General features: G+C 33.4%; 1 pseudogene; it reads left to right on the top strand.

The window, feature by feature from the left end:
- Positions 1–1,325: 1,325 nt before the first annotated feature.
- LOC144370526 (hexokinase-2-like) overlaps positions 1,326–6,636 on the top strand; it is a 100,830-nt pseudogene continuing 95,519 nt past the window's right edge.

The following is a 6,636-nucleotide window of genomic DNA, read 5'->3' as shown; positions in this document are numbered from 1 at the left end:
TGGAAGAACAATTTCAAGCTCCCCAATGTAATAGATGTCTTGATGTTGCTTAGCTGTCCACTATATTCTTATTTAGAAAGATATTCATGACATTTATATGTGGGCTTCCATTAAAAAAAATCCTCTAAACTTGCTTCTTCACCATAGAATTACTGACATATTTTGTTGACATAATCTAAATAAGAAGGATGGTATTCATTTCTGTTTATTATGTACATTAATGTCTTTATCTTGTTTATTATTACTTGATAGCATATACAATCATATAATCATTCAAAATGCAATTCTGGCTTCTCCTTGAATTCAGCGATTAAAAACAAACCACATAACATGATCCGCTGTGTTTGGCTTCACATCAAACTCCCACCAGTTCTTTGGTAAAGGCAAACTGCCGGCTACTAAGAAGAATAGGCATGACTAACCAAGGTAAATTCTTCCTGCATTAATCTTAAAGTCTTTAGGAGTCATCAAGGTTTTATTTCTATGGCTCCAGATTTAACTGTTGAATTTTGCAGAAAGCATGAAAAGTTACACAAGGGAGATTAAATTGAAACAAAAGATACATCTGTCATTAAGGTAATATTAAAGAGAATGGAAGAAAATGTATAGTTTAAGCTCTAAAAATGTAAAAGAAAAGTGTGTGTACAAATCTCTCTCTCTCTCTCTCTCTCTCTCTCTCTCTCTCTCTCTCTCTGTGTGTGTGTGTGTGTGTGTGTGTGTGTGTGTGTGTGTGTGTGTTTTAAAGATTTTGGCTAAGAAGATCTACCTTTCAACTTGTACTGGAAATATTTGTGTTTGATAATCTCATTGAATATGTTTATGTTTAGAGTGAAATTGAGAGAACAACTTATGAAACATCTATCTGGCAGGTATGTTAGGCAAGCACTATGGGAAAATGGTATTAAAAATATCATTGGGGCATAATGTATAAGGTTAGATTTTTTTTTCCAAAATGTAAAATAATTTGAAGAACCAAATAAAAACAAAGTTGTTTTTATTCCATCTAAATCTGTATCATATGATCTTCAAGGCCACTTGCAGTTGCTATTCACCAACTTTTCCATTCTTACTTCCTCTATAAGTTTATTAGTTTTAAATATAAATTTTCATGCCTTCCTCCTTGTTATGGTTTGAATGTGAAGGGTCCCCCAAAAGCTTATGTGTGAGACAATGTAAGAAGGTTTGGCAGAGAAATGATCGGGTAATAGCCTTCATCTGATTAGTGAATGAATCCCTAATCGGATTAACTAATAACTCAAGGCAGATGGGATGTGGGTGGAGGAAGTGGGTCATTGGGGGCGTGGTTATAGGATATATATTTTGTATCTGGTGCATAGAGTCTCTCTCTCTGCTTTCTAATCTTCATATGAGCTGCTTCCCTATACCACATTCTTCCACCATGTTGTTCAGCCTCAACTTGATTCCCAAGAAATGGAGCCAACCTTTTTTGGACTAAGACCTCTGAAACCGTGAGCCCCTAAATAAATCTTTTAACCTTTAAAATTGTGGTTATCAGTTCCTTTAGTCACAGCAGCAAAAAAAAAGCTGACCAAAACTTTCCCTTTTCTCTTGAGACATTCATTTTTATCAATTTTTTGATGTTCTAGATGAAAACCCATCCTTCCATTCCTCTTTCTTTGTCATGCCTATGCATGTAGCTAAGTCTTTGTTTCATGTTCTCTGCTTTCATAGGTGAATACTTTATTACATTATTTTGTACTGATTTATAAATTGCTTATGAATTTTATGCTGAAAGCATGTGTTTTGTATTATTTGAATGTTAATAATTATGTATAAAATTTAACATAAGTTCTTTTATAAGCCATGCAAGTAGATTGTTGTATCATGGAAAAAATAGACTGTCTTTGACTTTTATTTTTCTCAAAGTACCTACCAAGGTGTTTTTACTATATAGAAAGTATGTGTTGGATGAATTAATGAATATTATATTTAACTATTTTAAAGTTAATTTTTATGAAAGATTTTTCACTTAAATGGTTAAAATTATATGATGAATTTGCATGACAACCAATAACACCACCAAAAATATTACTTCTGTAGAATGGTGGCCTTCTTTAATCTAGCTTAATTTTTATTTAGTAGATAGACAATCTGAATGGATAAATTGTGAACTTGGTATAATCTCAGTAATCAAGCCAAAAGAATATTTGATATTTACTCCTTCCCTGCATTTGTGATACCCCTCCCTCATTGGTTAGATATTGTCAATAAAATACACTAATCTAAAACAAACATTGTGGTAAATGGTTGCCCTCGATATTCAAAGAGGGTCAATATTGCATGTTGGAGTTAAGCTCATGTTTTGGAGGTTTGCACATGGGCATAAGAGTTTGATTTTATTGTTCCTTAACTGGGAGAATTCAGACTAGTAACAAACCCCAGTTTTGTTTATTTCTTAATTGAGATTAATAATTGTATCTGTGTCAAAGCACTTAACTCATTTGACATATTTTCTATGGCATATAAAAATTGCAGGTAAATGTTATCTATAATTGTTAGCATTCTTGAGCCTTTAAAGGAATTCTAGTTAATTTAACATATAAATTTACCAAATTTATATTATTCAAATTTATATTAATTCATATATACCAATAATTGAACCCAGGGGCATTTAACCACTGAGCCACATTCCCAGGCTGTTTTTGTATTTTATTTGGAGACAGTGTCTCACTAAATTGCTCAGAACCTTGCTGTTGCTAAGGCTGGCTTTGAACTCACAATTCTCCTACCTCAACCTTCCAAGCAAACAAGATTACAGGCATGGGCCACCATTCCCAACTTAATCCATTTATTTTATTGTACACTGTAAAGAAATGTATGTATATCTTTCTATTCTACCTTGTCAAATCCCTCCCCACCATGGCCCTGGCACCAGTTTCTTTAATCACATTTTTTTCTAAATAGAGAAGAAAATTATTTTGAGTTTTTAGTTTGGATAATTTTGATGTCATAGATATTTTGTTTTTATTTCCAGGAAAGTTCTAATGATCCTCACTTTGAACATAGCTCTCAACAACCTTAAAAATTACTTATGATTTTAGTCATACACCTCCTAAAATAACTTTTTTTTCTTTCAGTAAGTGAAATAATGAAAAATAATACTGAGGGAAACTGCTTATTTTATTCTTATATAACACAATGCCATTTTTATAGATATTTCTCCTTAAATCATAAACATAAAATTCACATGTAGACCAAATTGGAGATTTCTTTAATTAGTTCTTGTTTTTATTTTAACTTATAAACATTTTTTTCAGAAGACTGGAGAAAAATAAATTTATGGAAATGAGTTACATAAAATTAATATTTTAAAACATATTCTATTAGCTCAAATCAAACTAATACAAGAGCCTTTCCTTGGTCATAAGCAGTCTTTAAATATGGCTGTGCTAGGGCAAACTCCAAGTACCAAATGCATTATGCTTATAATTGAAGTTATTATTTCTAATACCACCATTAATGCTGATTGAATCTTAAATTTGTGTTGGGATCATTTATTTGAAGACACTATATCTCTTTAAAATTCATGTCAAGTACAGCCTATAAAGGTTAATCTATAGTCTTGATGCCATTTCTTAGGTTTTAGCAACTTGGAGAAGGTCAGATTATGAATCTATGCAAAAATAAAAGCCTATATTTTATGGATTGAGAAAGATAACCTATTTTATAGAAAGATAGGGATTGACAATTTAGCTTAAAGGTTTTATTTTTTAAATATAAAAGGGTTGATAGCTCTATTAATAGTATCACCCTTTAAAAAATTTATTTTGCTAAATCGGATAATTTTAAAGCATTTCTTCTACTCTACCTATAGTGAATTCCTGGAATAAGTAAACACCTCTGATCAATCCATTTCTTTGTGGTCTCCTCCTGGTCTCTTTCACATCTTTTCTTGCATAGAAATTTGGCATCACTATCTACATAGTTGCTCTGTTTATAAACCTCTTGGGAGGGTTCCTCTTGATGCCGCCTTTTTCCTCCATTAGCTATATCCAGTCAATCTTCAGCTTCTGTTTTCTCATAAATAGCTGAAGAAGGGATAGAAATCATCTAGATCTCTCTATTCTCCCTCTAGTGGAAACAATAGTTGCATAACCATTATGAGTAAACCATGTCAAATTGGCACTTATGTCAGACAGAATAACCGTATTGATGATCTATTTAATCTCATCTAAAATATTTTACTCTATTTTTTCAAATTCACTTATTTCATACTGCAATCAGAGAAATCTTCCCCCAAATAATATTTTTCTAAACCCAAGATCAGTTCTAAATTCCTTTTTGTAACCTAGAAAATCCTGAAGGATCTGGTCTCTAGTGATTTCTTCAGTACCTGTTTTTGAAACTTTCTACTCTTATAATATTGCTTGTCTAATCTCTGGACTTTGTATATATTGTTTCTTCTACAAGGACATTTTCCATTGCTTATTTTTATTTATTTATTTTTGAATTTTTCTTGTAGTGCTAGGGATTGAACTCAGAAAGGTGTGCATGCTAGGCAAGCATACATAACCTTCATTGCTTTTTTTAGACTGGCTTAATCAAATTCATCTTTTAAAAAAATAGTTTATTTAATTTATATTTATGTGGTGCTAAAGATCAAACACAGTGCCTTACCACTGAGCTATAGCTCCAGCCTCCCATTTCATTTTGTATTTCAAGATAATCAACACTTTCTCTAACCTCCCATCACCACCCACCCCAGGTCAGAGATAGGAATTCACTTAGGCACTTCTGTAGCATGTTTAATTTAATATCATGCTTGCTTTTTTCTCTCTATTTAGTATGCACCATGAGGGCAAGGACCATGTCTTTTTTGATGAAACTTGGGCTTCCAGTGCCAAGGCATGGAATATGCTCATAACATTCTTTGGTGAGTTACTTCATCTCTTAGTCTAAGTTTCCACATTTCAAAGATGAGGATAATCTATATAGATTTGTAGTTAAAGGCTACTCTTTTTAAGTATTAATTAATTAATTAATCTACTAACTTTTGGTACCAGGTATTGAACCCAGAAGCACCAGGGGCACTTAACCACTGAGTCTCATTCGCAGCCTATTTATTTATTTATTTATTTATTTATTTATTTATTTTAAAGAGAGTGGGAGAGAGGGAGGGAGAGAGAGGGAATTTTTAATATTTATTTTTTAGTTATCGGTGGACACAACCTCTTTGTATGTGGTGCTGAGGATCGAACCCGGGCCGCACACATGCCAGGCGAGCGCACTAGCACTTGAGCCACATTCCCAGCCCCCTTTTTATTTTTTGAGACAAAGTTTCACTAAGTTATTTAGGGACTCATTAACTTGTGGAGGCTTATTTGAATGTGAGATTCTCCTGTTTTAGCCTTCTGAGTCACTAAGATTACAAGCATGTTCCACCACACCCAGCAGGCTACTCTCTGATTCTAGACCATTGTACTTCCATTCATCATCCACTCCCCCAGTATTTATTTCCTTTCATTTGAGAGCTTTATTATGTTACTGATAGAGAAAAGGTTTAATGAATGATATCCATAAGACAGAAGAGAAGGAGAAATAAAATGGTGTCACTTATGCAACCTTGGAGGGTTGCATAAGCTCATTTCTGGGACTAGGATTTCGGTGACTACAGAGAGGAAATAGTGGTTGAATGCTTCAGCATAGACTGTACCTGGGTAATAAAGGAAAACAGAGTTGGGAAGGAGGGGCTTCTGCCCTTTGCACAGCACCCAGAATTTTGTGACTCTCAGATGATTGGGATCTTGAGTTTGCTAGGCTCAGGTTATAGGAATTTATTGTGAGGCTATACCTGGGAGTTCGGAAGGCAGCATTTATCTCATGGGAATATAAAAGAAGTATTCATAACAAGCCAGTCTTCACACAGACCAGAACTAGATTCAGGGATATTGATGGGACTTTGGTTTTTAGATCTTCATTTCCTTGTTCTCCTGTTAATGGCACTCTAAGACATTCTTTGGGGTTTTGTTTATTTATTTTGGTCTTCTCCATTCTCCTCTTGAAGGCAGCAAGTTTTCTTATTTTTTACATTGTGTTTCCTTTTTTCTGCCAAAGGTATTACTCATTTAAAGCATCTATTAGAACTGAAGCTATCTTTATCATACATGAGAAGACAAAATTAAGTAAGAAGCAAACTCATCATTATAATTTGACTTTGATATTAATTTCTGATCCTATGCTTCTGAAAGACTTATCATACTTACACTTGTTCATTCAGTTCATTCATTTACAAATATTCATTATGAATCTCCTATATTTCAGGTGCTTTTCTTTGTATCAATAATACTGCATAGATACCATACACACAAAAGTCTCTGTCCTCCAGATGCATGCATTCTAGAAACATTCAAATTGCTGATTTAGTATTTGAAATAGAAAAGAGCCTGGGACTGGGGTGGAATTTAAGTTGTTACCAATGTGATATCACTTTGAGATCCAAATTTGTTTCTCCCTATATGTAATCTGATATTGTGATATCATTTTGAAAGTGATCAGCAAGGTAATGGATGAGAATATGAAAGTCTATTTTGAGGTTTCCTTGAGACTGTCTCAGCATTCATTCTGCCCATTGATTGTTCATAGCCTTTTTGCACAACCTGCAAGTACACTCTATAT

Source organism: Ictidomys tridecemlineatus, chromosome 14 (genome assembly GCF_052094955.1).
Source record: "Ictidomys tridecemlineatus isolate mIctTri1 chromosome 14, mIctTri1.hap1, whole genome shotgun sequence".
In the NCBI taxonomy this organism is placed as follows: domain Eukaryota; kingdom Metazoa; phylum Chordata; class Mammalia; order Rodentia; family Sciuridae; genus Ictidomys; species Ictidomys tridecemlineatus.
The sequence above is the reverse complement of the archived record's forward strand: the minus strand, read 5'-3'. Positions and strand labels throughout refer to the sequence as shown.